We start from the raw sequence: 10,083 nt of genomic DNA on the forward strand, positions 1-10,083 counted from the left end.
GGGTAAACCATAAGCCCTGCTATTAGATGGTATAGTCGTGTATGCTGCGTTTGTTAGCTTGTCGGATTAGATACTGATTTAGGTACCGGAAGAAAATATTTATGTAGTTGATCGTCGTTCGTATTTTTATTCATTTATGGGGGTAGGTGCTCGTTTTTTTGATGAGTCTGTATTGTTGGAGATATGCCCGAGAGACAATAATAAAGTGGTTATTATTATATCTTAGTGCTCATAATAAATGTTTACATCTCATGCTATAATTGTATTAATTTGTAATATTAATACATGTGTGTTTTGTAAACAAACAAAAGTCTCTAGTAAGCCTCTCCTTTAAACTAGCTTGTTGATTAATTGATGATCAAAGTTTCATGATCATGAACATTAGATGTCGTTAATAACAAGATCATGTCATTGGGAGAATGATATGATGGACACACACCCATTGTAAGCATAGCAATAAGATCAAGTCATTGAAGTTCATTTTGTTGTAGCTCTCAAAGCATAGTAACCTAATCCTTCGACCATGAGATCATGTTAATCACCAACACCGGAAGAATACTTTGATGACATCAAACTCCACTTCAGAACTGAATGGTTATAAAGGTGGCATTGGGTATTCTGAAAGTATGTGTTGAAGCGCATGGATCAAGAGTGGGATTTGTCCATCCAAATGACGGATAGATAAACTCTGGGCCCTCTCCGTGGAATGACATCCAATTAGCTTGCAAGCATGTGAATAGGTCACAAGGGATGTCATATCACTGTATGAGTAAAGAGTACTTATCAGTAACGAGATTGAATTAGGTATGGAGAACCGATGATCGAATCTCGAATAAGTAAAGTATCGTGCGACAAAGGAATTCACAATGGATGCTTTGTTATCACTAGAATTTGACCGAGTCAGAGGTGGGCCGCGATCAAGATGGGTTTGAAGAATATACATGGAAGAAATACGTGAATCGGCCTTGTGTACCAAGTTTGGGCTAATTGCCCGTGTATCTGTACCATAGTAGGATACGTGTCGGTTAAGAGTTAGAGTTTTACCCGTGCACGGTTAGGTGCACGCTTGAGTTAGAAAGTCCCCTGGACTATAAATATGTATCTAGGGTTTATGAAATAACAACAACCAACGTTCAACACAATCAATCTCGGCGCATCGCCAACTCCTTCGTCTCGAGGGTTTCTCCTGGTAAGCACCATGCTGCCTAGATCGCATCTTGCGATCTAGGCAGCACAAGCTTCACGTTGTTCATGCGTTGCTCGTGCTGAAGCCTTTTTGATGGCGAGCAACGTAGTTATCTTAGATGTGTTAGGGTTAGCATTGTTCTTCGTATCATATGCTGTCGTAGTGCAACCCTTATACATCTAGCCGCCCTTACACCTATCTTAGGTGTAGAGGCGGCACCCCTCTTGATCATCGTTTAGTAGATCCGATCCGTTACGGTTGCTCCTTGTCCTTCAAGGATTAGTTTAACATCCGCAATAGTTAGGCCTTACAAAGGGTTGGAGGATCCAGCGGCGTGTAGGGTGTAGTTTGCTAGCCCTAGACAGGATGTTCCGGGGATCAACTTCGTGTTGGTTTTTAGGCCCTGTCTAGGATCGGCTTACGATCACCGTACGCGAGATCGAGACCCAATCGTGAGTAGGATGATCCGATTATGCGGTGAAAACCCTAAATCGTCGTAGATCGTTTTAGCTTTATCTTGATCAAGCAGGACCACCATATATTCGTACACCTCGTACGAATCATGGGTGGATCGGCTCTTTGAGCCGATTCACGGGATAACCCGAGAGCCGATCGAGGCTCGTATTTAACGTTTACGTGTATGCCATGCGGGAAACTAAGCGAGGCATCATCCAACACCTTCCCGACCGGAGTATAGGTCAGGTGGCACGCCCTTGCGACGGCATCGGACGTGTGACCGAGAAGGCTTTGCGGGCCGTCGCTCCGAGGGACCGGGGCCGGCCGCAGCCCTAGTTGTTCCCGGCTCTACGGTGTTGCCGGCCGCTGCCCGCCGGTGGGTTTCTGACCGCAACACATTCGGCACGCCCGGTGGGACCATCTTCGACATCCACCGCATCGCCATCTACATCCGAGATGGCGGAAAGCACTCCGGTCAAGTACGAGGATCTGACTGACGAGCTCAAGAAGAAGCATGACGAGATCAAGGCAATCCTCGAAGCCAAACTCATCGGCTCTTTCCACAGAACCCGCTCCCATGGCGTCAGGTGGAAGGGGTTCTCACCTGAAGGCGCACTCGATGGAGTGGACCTGTCCGCCCCGTCAGAAGAACGCACCAAGTCGCTGCGTCAGGAGATCAACTACATGGTGGCTCATTCGCTGCACCGCCACTCTTAGAGCCTGGTGAACACTTTGGAGCGTGTCGCTCTGCGCGTGATCCAGGAAATCATGAGCCATCGGTATTCTCCGTCGGGACCAGCTCTGGGACTTACGGAGGAGAGATGCCACTCCAGTCCCATCCACCGCTGCCGTTCGCGTTGGCAGCCCCGGAAGTGCCGAACTCATCGGCATACGTCGTCTACAAGATTGGTGGTGACCCTAGTGACTACCAATTCCTACCTGAGGCGCCCAAGGAGATCCCGCACGAATACGCGTGCGCATATGTGCCAGACTGCAGTACCTGGGCACTCTCGAACCGGGCTGCAACAGCAGGGGCCTCCGGAACAGCGGGGAGGAACGTCGGGAGCAGATCTCGAGAAGCGGACGTGGCTAGCTAAGTACGCTACTCCGACAAACCTCCAGAGCCCAGCTCCGGCAGTTGGCTCAGAACTGGAAAAGCAAGCATGGCTGGTTAAGTATGCCACCCCGGCGAATCTTCAGGGTTCGACACCTTCAGCCATCACCGGATCAGATTTGTACAATTCTGAAAGATCAGTTCGGCATGATGCCGAAAAGGAAGACGTTCGGCTATTGTTATCACCAGATTTTGGCTAAATCAGGAGGTGGGCCGTGATCAAGATGGGTTTGGAAGATTACACGTGGAAGATCTCTGAGGCGGCCTTGTTCGGAGAATTTGGGCTGGATTGCCCATGTATCTTTAATTGCAATAGATTGAATCTAGATTAAAAGTTAGAGTTTATCTCGTGCACGGTTTAGTGCACGCCCACATTAGAAAGTCCCCTGGACTATAAATATGTACCTAGGGTTTACGGAATAAACAACAACCAACGTTCAACCACAAACAAATCTCGGCGCATCGCCAACCCCTTCGTCTCGAGGGTTTCTACCGGTAAGCACCATGCTGCCTAGATCGCATCTTGCGATCTAGGCAGCACTAAGCTCTGCCCACGTTGTTCATGCGTTGCTCGTACTTGAAGCCTTTTTGATGGCGAGCAACGTAGTTATCTTAGATATGTTAGGGTTAGCATTGTTCTTCATATTACATGCTTTCGTAGTGCAACCCTTGCATGTCTAGCCGCCCTTACACCTATTTTAGGTGTAGGGGCGGCACCTCGCTTGATCATAGTTTAGTAGATCTGATCCGTTACGATTGCTCCTTGTTTCATCAAGGATTAGTTTAACATCCGCAATAGTTAGGCCTTACAAAGGGTTGGAGGATCCAGCGGCGTGTGGGGTGGCGTTTGCTAGCCCTAGAAAGGATGTTCCGGGGATCAACCTCGTGTTGGTTTTAGGCCCTGTCTAGGAGCGGCTTACGGTCACCGTGCGCGAGCGCGAGGCCCAATCGTGAGTAGGATGATCCGATTATGCGGTGAAAACCCTAAATCGTCGTAGATCTCATTAGCTTTACCTTGATCAAACAGGGACCACCATATATTCGGACACCCCGTCCGGATCATGGGTGAATCGGCTCTTTGAGCCGATTCACGAGATAACCTCGAGAGCCGGTCGAGGCTCGTATTTAATGTTTACGTGTATGCCATGCAGGAAACTAAGCGAGGCATCATCCACACCTTCCCGACCAGGTATAGGTCGGTGGCACGCCCTGTGATAAACATCGGACGTGCGACCGGGAGGCTTTGCGGGCCGTCGCTCTGAGGGACTGGGGCCAGCCGCAGCCCTAGTTGTTCCCGGCTCTACCGTGTTGACCGTCTCTGCCCGCCAGGGGGTTTCTGACGTCAACACATTCTGGCACGCCCGGTGGGACAACCTTCGACATCCACAACATCGCCATCTACATCCGAGATGGCGGAAGGCACTCCGGTCAAGTACGAGGATCTGCCTGATGAGCTCAAGAAGAAGCATGACGAAATCAAGGCAGTCCTCGAAGCCGAACTCATCGGCTCTTTCCACCGAACCCGCTCCCATGGCGTCAGGTGGAAGGGTTTCACACCCGAAGGCGCGCTCGATGGAGGTGGACCTGTCCGCCCCGTCAGAAGAACGCACCAGGTCGCTGAAGTACGAGGATCTGCCCGAGGAGCGCAAAAAGAAACATGACGAGATCAAGGCAACCCTCGAAGCCGAACTCATCGGCTCCTCTGAGAAGACCCAGCCGCACGATATCAAGCTCGGTAGGGACTCACGTCCGTCGCCTGGCGTCAACATGGTGGATCTCAGCCACTCCATAGGCCAGCCAAAGTTCTCCTTTGGTGTCAACATGGCGAGGGCTTGCGAGCCGCCATGGCAAAGACGAAGCAGAGCAGCCACTCCCGTGGCAAGGACAAAGAGGAGGCCGATCCACGCGACCGGCCCCGACATGATGACGGACGGTACCCGACGAGAGGAGGAAGTGAGAAGCGTGCGGTATCAACGTCCACTCTCCGAGCATCTCCTCAACAAATATGAGCAGCAGTACGACCGACGTCGGCGCTATGACGTAGATGATGAGAGAAATTGTCGGTCTGGCGCAGAGGTCAGGAGGTACCGTCAACATGATAGAAGCAACGACGGGTACAATCGTCGCGCTGAAGGAAGGTCAAGGGGGCAGGATAAAATGGATAGGCACTGGGACTGTCCGTTCTTCAAACATTGCTGGGACTCAGGAATGAGCCGATTGCCAACAATCGAGAACTGCCCAGAATGCAAGCAAAGGAAGAAGGATGCCGCTAACGTGTCCGTGTTCAAGCGTCTAGGGCCTCTCCCGCCTCGGAACAAGCATGCTTGAGTCCGCTTGGGTGGAAGATCTCGAGGAACTAGAGGACGATGATGAAGAAGATAAATATCATCGGCCCAGGTGGTGCCCCGATGGGCTCAGCCGTTCCCAAAAGCGAAGGGTTCAGCGTCTGCGTGGGTTGGAAGAAGCTGAAAGATTGTACCTGCACACGCTAAGGAAGGCACGGCCTGATCTGGCCGCCAAAATTCGGCGAACCCTGGACGAAGAAGGTCGGCCACAAAGAAAAGAGTGGCGCCCCAAGCAGAGGAAAGCCGATGATGATACATCGGTTGGCACAAACATGGTCTTCATTCTTCCAACGGAGTTTAGCGCTCCAAGATTATATGAAGCACCGGTGGCGCAATTAGACTGCGGCCCACGGCCGGTCATCTTTGAGAAGCCGAAAGAAAGAAGTTACAGGCATCTGAAGGCCCTATACTTGCGAGGATACATCAATGGGCAACCTGTCAACAAGATGTTGGTGGACACCGGAGCGGCGATCCAACATTATGCCATACTCCATGCTACGTCGGTTGGGACGCTCCAGCTCGGATCTGATCAAGACCAACGTAACACTGAGCGATTTCAACGGCCAAGCATCTGACGCACAAGGTGTTCTGAATGTGGATCTGACCGTAGGAAGGAAAACTGTCCCTACAACGTTCTTTATCGTCGACAGCAAGAGTACCTACGCTGTCCTACTAGGGAGAGATTGGATCCACGCCAACTGTTGCATTCCATCCACGATGCACCAATGCCTAATACAGTGGGATGGAGATGAAGTAGAAGTCGTCCATGCAGATGATTCAGTCGAGGTTTCAACGGCCGGCATGGACATTTGGGAGACATCAGGCCAAGAGCCGCTCTCGAGCATCAATTTGGACGACCGTGAGCGCATCGACGTGACAAAGAACGGGGTTAGGCTGGTTTTATCCACCGGCCTGACCGTGTAACAAAGCAAAATGTCGATGGATAAACGTGGCGAGACTGATCCTCGTGATCGGCCCCAAAAGATTTATGAAGGGACATCACAAAACCTTCACCGAGAAAGCAACGGGAGGCCGATTCCAGCAATCGGCCAAAATTGTCCTCACCATCCATTCTGCCTGGGTTCAACATGTTATCCAACAGAGCCGATACCATCAATTCTCTTGACAGAATCGGCTCCGGGGGGCACCCAGGTGGATAAAACACGAGGATATGCAGTGGAAGCGTCTCATCCTTTGATGATGGGTATTGGAGTATGGGGGCCGATACATAAATGGGTATTGGAGTATGGGGGCCGATACATAAATCGGCCGTAAAAATTCGAAAAATTTTCAAGCATAGCCGACGTGCAGACATCGACTTAAGGATCAATGGAGCAGGAAGTGGATCTTCTCTTCGAGGACCCCAAGTTCAGCCTAAGACCAGGAGAACAGCCGATGACGAAGGTGGTGACTTGGCAGCTATCACTTCCAGGGGGTGTTACGTCCAGAGTTTTGGAGGGCATCAGAAGTTCAAAAACATCCCCACCGGGAGTTGCCTCAGCCTGCCAAAGACGATGAGCCGATCTGATCAGCCAGGTGCAAGATGTGAGCTGGAGAAGCTCACTGCTATTCTCGCCCCGACTAAAGCTCGGGGGGCAGCTTACCCCGAAGGATCCTTTGCTACAGGAAGCCGATTTTGTTGGAATCGGCTGGCTTTGCATCACAACTTGTCTGAAGAGTGGGGCTGATATTGCAAAATTATCAGTTTTCAGCATGCCAGTCGATTCAGCGAGAAGCCCAGGGCTCTGTCATAGACACCGCTCGAAGCTTGATTGCCGACCTGGTAGATGGGCTGGTTAGATTCATAATCAGGTTTAATGATCCCTTTTGAGGTGTTTCGTGATGCAGAGCCGATGCACGGTCATCGACCTTAGTACAAGTGCGCAAAGTTTCCAGGTTGCCAGTTCGGCAGTACTATCAGAGGAATGTTGGCATGCAAGTCAGCCTTGTCCATGGAGCTGTGGGTAATCATCCACCGTATTCGGCTGCCAACGGAAGAAAGGTGATCGGCTGGTGGCCCTGCGAGATAGCTCTCTTGGACGTGATCGAGCCCGCCCCGAAATGTCGATGATCTGGGAAACCAATTTGTTGGAATCGGCTGATGCGGCACCACAGTTGGGAAGCTGGTGATGGTCCATTAGGCTGGTCCATTTTTTATCCTCGCCTTGGCTGAGGCTCGGGGGGCAACTCGCCCTCAAGGTTTAGCCGATTTTGTCAAAATCGGCTCACTCTTCATCACAGCTCGTGAATTATTGCAGAAGGAAACTGCCCGAGCTGAGCGAGCGGAATTTGGAGAGGATAATGCGGCAGAAGAATGTATGAAATTTAAAGTTAATAAGGAGACTAGACATCATTTCAGGGGTTTTGCCGCTAAGTTTAACATGCCATCCTGTGAGATCTGCATTTGCAAGTCCTAGGATTGGCGCCATTATGGCTTGGCCTTATTTGACCGGGAGTTTGGGTCCGGATGGATCTATCTCGAAATTTATCATGAGGGACCGATGCGCTGCCGTCGGCTCACTAGGCTTTGACCAAATTGACAATCGGCAGAATCAGCACGAAGGACAATCGGCTAAATTATCCTAAGGGAAATCGGCAAAATCAAATTGGGGAATTTCTTCATTGATAAACCAAATTTCTTACACAGAAGAGCTGATTGCTCTCAAAAGGGAGTACTAAGGGGATACATTGCCTCGTCTCATCGCTACTCGATCCTATGCTAAGGGCCCTATCTACGGGCCGTTGCTGCCCTCGTCGTCACCGTCATCGCCGCCGTGTCGGCGTTGCTCCCGGCCGGCTCGTCGTCGGCTGCTCCGGCCGACCGCCGACGAGACCTTCGTTGTCCTCGTCTTCCTCGTCGTCGTCGTCGTCGTCGGCCGCCGAAGTCACTCGGATTCCCCGGCCGGGGGCAATGGCGCTTGGCCGGCGGCTCGTCGGGGAAGCGCGTCGTCGTCGTCCTCCTCTTCCTCCTCCTTCACCTCCTCGGAGGTGGTGAAGTCGTCCCAGGAGAAGCGATCGTCATCGCTCTCCTCCTCCGATTCCCCGTCGGCGAGGAAGCGGAGGTCACTCTCCCCATCCGTCGAGGATTTGTCATCCTCCGACCGGAGGGAGAAGTCATGGCTCGACTCCTCCCCGGCCTCAATGGCGCGGCGAATGTTGGCCGCGTGGACCGCCGTCGGGTTCGGCTCCGGCGTCGGCTCGCGAGACGAAGAGGACTGGGTGGAAAGATCCGACGAGGCGGAGGAGGAAGAAGACATTGTGGCAGAGGAGGGTTTTTTGGAAGTGCTAATGCGAAGAGGATGAAGAGGAGAACTGTTCGATGCGGTTAAATGAAAGGAGATGGGGATTTAATTTTCGAGCGGTTTTCGAGGACATGGTGCCAAAGCTGTCAAATCGTGCGAGAGAAGTTGGGAAGGCAAGTCGTCATGATGAAGCATACTCGCGGCGGTTCTCGCTCGCCACGACATGACCCCTCGGAGGAAAAACAGAGTGGTTTTGAAATTATCATTACCAAAACCAGGGGGGCATGTGTTATCACCAGATTTTGGCTAAATCAGGAGGTGGGCCGTGATCAAGATGGGTTTGGAAGATTACACGTGGAAGATCTCTGAGGCGGCCTTGTTCGGAGAATTTGGGCTGGATTGCCCATGTATCTTTAATTGCAATAGATTGAATCTAGATTAAAAGTTAGAGTTTATCTCGTGCACGGTTTAGTGCACGCCCACATTAGAAAGTCCCCTGGACTATAAATATGTACCTAGGGTTTACGGAATAAACAACAACCAACGTTCAACTACAAACAAATCTCGGCGCATCGCCAACCCCTTCGTCTCGAGGGTTTCTACCGGTAAGCACCATGCTGCCTAGATCGCATCTTGCGATCTAGGCAGCACAAGCCTGCCCACGTTGTTCATGCGTTGCTCGTACTTGAAGCATTTTTGATGGCGAGCAACGTAGTTATCTTAGATATGTTAGGGTTAGCATTGTTCTTCATATTACATGCTATCGTAGTGCAACCCTTGCATGTCTAGCCGCCCTTACACCTATCTTAGGTGTAGGGCGGCACCCGCTTGATCATAGTTTAGTAGATCTGATCCGTTACGATTGCTCCTTGTTTCATCAAGGATTAGTTTAACATCCGCAATAGTTAGGCCTTACAAAGGGTTGGAGGATCCAGCGGCGTGTGGGGTGGCGTTTGCTAGCCCTAGAAAGGATGTTCCGGGGATCAACCTCGTGTTGGTTTTTAGGCCCTGTCTAGGAGCGGCTTACGGTCACCGTGCGCGAGCGCGAGGCCCAATCGTGAGTAGGATGATCCGATTATGCGGTGAAAACCCTAAATCGTCGTAGATCTCATTAGCTTTACCTTGATCAAACAGGACCACCATATATTCGGACACCCCGTCCGGATCATGGGTGAATCGGCTCTTTGAGCCGATTCACAGGATAACCTGAGAGCCGGTCGAGGCTCGTATTTAATGTTTACGTGTATGCCATGCAGGAAACTAAGCGAGGCATCATCCACACCTTCACGACCGGGTATAGGTCGGGTGGCACGCCCTTGTGATAAACATCGGACGTGCGACCAGGAGGCTTTGCGGGCCGTCGCTCTGAGGGACTGGGGCCAGCCGCAGCCCTAGTTGTTCCCGGCTCTACCGTGTTGACCGTCTCTGCCCGCCAGGGGGTTTCTGACGTCAACAGCTATACCAAGCCGTACCCCAACGAGTACGAATTGATCCCGCTACCACCCAAATATCGGCTCCCGGACTTCACAAAGTTTAGTGGATCAGATGGTTCCAGCTCCATCGAGCATGTGAGCCAATATTTGGCACAGGTGGGCACGATCTCGGCATCGGACGAGCTGCGTGTGAGGTTCTTCGCACGGTCCCTCACAGGATCAGCTTTCGGGTGGTACACATCGTTGCCACCGAACTCAATCCGGACTTGGAAGCGGTTGGAAGAGCGGTTCCATGAGCGGTACCACT

The sequence above is a fragment of the Lolium rigidum genome, chromosome 2, assembly GCF_022539505.1.
Source record: "Lolium rigidum isolate FL_2022 chromosome 2, APGP_CSIRO_Lrig_0.1, whole genome shotgun sequence".
NCBI classification, from domain to species: domain Eukaryota; kingdom Viridiplantae; phylum Streptophyta; class Magnoliopsida; order Poales; family Poaceae; genus Lolium; species Lolium rigidum.